This window comes from Taudactylus pleione, unplaced genomic scaffold (assembly GCF_031769625.1).
Source record: "Taudactylus pleione unplaced genomic scaffold, aTauple2 ptg001293l, whole genome shotgun sequence".
NCBI classification, from domain to species: Eukaryota; Metazoa; Chordata; class Amphibia; order Anura; family Myobatrachidae; genus Taudactylus; species Taudactylus pleione.
In genome coordinates, this window is record NW_028285693.1 from 2,169,572 (window position 1) to 2,171,536 (window position 1,965).

Consider the following 1,965-nt stretch of genomic DNA (forward strand, 5'->3'; position numbering starts at 1 on the left):
CGGCATGCGCACTACATGTGCGCGAGCCCCGGAGCGAGTGAGAACTTCACTCGCTCGGTCTCACAGCAAAACGGGGCAGCTGTCAATGTTGATCGACAGCTCGCCCCGTTTTGTAGGCAGGTCAGGAGGGGTGGCCCTACTGACATCACACGTGATGTCAGTAGTGAACTTCCTGCTCTATTAGAGCAGTATGTTCACTGGGCTTGCGGTGGATGAGACCCTACCACAAGGGTCTCGTCGCAAGCCCAATGGCCGCGATAATCGTGACCATCGTCAGGCCACCCGCACAAGCTGTGGGTGGTCACCCATAGCTATGCGAGTGGCCTGGAGGTGGATTTTTTTATAAAAAAATCCACCCCGATTCAGAGCGTGCACTCGCAAATAGCGAGCGCCTCTGAATCAGGACCAAAGTACGCCTATGCAAATACTTTCTTTGAACTGTTTAATTCTTAACAAAGTGAACTTCTCCTAAATGAGTTAGTCCCACAATTACTCTGTTTTGTGTTTATCTGGGTATTCACACTTTCTCGAGTACAAGCGTACCTACAGCCACACCATACTGGATGTGCCCAATCTCGTCTGATCGTGGAAGCTATGCAGTATTGGGCCTGGCTAGTACTTGGATGGGAGATCACCCAGGAATACCAGGTACTATAGGTTCTTTAATTAGGAGGTGTATTGGGACTAAGTGGTAACACAACGGAGCTCTTATATACATATTTTTGTTCTTACACGTTCTCACTTGCAATTCATATGTTAAAAACATTATTAGGGTTTTTTCAGGGTATTCCTCCTCCTACATTAGACTCATATTACATTAGTATAGTATGTAGTATTACAGTACAGTCTTAGGGGTTTATTACACTTATTGAATATTTTCGCCATTGTTAAGTTATCACCTTTGACATTTCAAATATTTTGTGATAGCAATTTTCTGTGTATCATGGGGTCCTTTGCAATTTTGAACTAAGTTTATTAAAAGTTTTTTTTAATAAAATTATTTGATCTGATTATTCAATTTAAGAGTTCCCCAGCGACAAGCCCTTCTTTTTTCCTTTTTTTGGTGTTTCATGTTTTACTCTGGGCTTTGGGAGCGACTATTTATGATTTATTAATATAGAATGACATAACATTGCTGGTTCATACTATTTGAAATATATATTGTTTATTAAACACATGAAAAAATTAACTGCAGTTGGGGGAGGAAGTAGGTGCTTGCCCTATTAATCTAAACACATACTGTCTCTCAAGTAATGTAGGAAAAAGGAGAAGAAATTGTGTCCTCTCTATAGAGCCTTAATGGTGCTCAGCATACGTTACCAATAGCAACTTGAGTGATAATGATCTTGTTAGATATAGTCACTCTAGAAGAGACTGAATATAAGGTGCGGCAGCTCCCCTTTGGGAGTAAAATAACTTGAGTATTAGCAGGTGGTCGGATTCTGGTGGCACAAATTCACCAATGACGGCTCCACAAATATAGTGCAAGGTGGAATATGATTGAAGGGGTTTAAAGGCAGTCCAAATGCACCTTGATGAATTTCTCCCCTCTTACAGGGGTTGAAAAAACCCCTGTAAGTCCAAATAAAAGAAAGCAAAGAGCTTTGGGACTAAGATAATTGATGAAGATGGCTTGTTTGAATTAATAAATTCCTCCCTTAACAGAAGGTCATCTTCTGAGCATTCCATCTCAATGGACAACAACTTGTCTGACACATATTCTACCTTGTAACTGGATTCTACCCATTCTGGTGCTCTTCAAGGTTCGTCTTCTCTAGTTCCAACAGCTCCTGGTGTCTCCAATCCCAATTCTGCTTTGCTTAGTGGATCTGGGGCCTCTTCAACTACTAGTAAAAGAAGGGGGGAGGGCAGGGGCAGAACCTATACGAGTCAATTAGTATGAAAAGACTTGCTGCTGACAACAAGAGGGATATCTGCAAATTACCCTCAAAAATAAGCAAAAAT

General features: G+C 41.5%; 1 pseudogene; it reads left to right on the forward strand.

The window, feature by feature from the left end:
- The first annotated feature begins 541 nt into the window (after positions 1 to 541).
- Positions 542 to 660, forward strand: LOC148443361 (5S ribosomal RNA; annotated as a pseudogene).
- Positions 661 to 1,965: the final 1,305 nt, after the last annotated feature.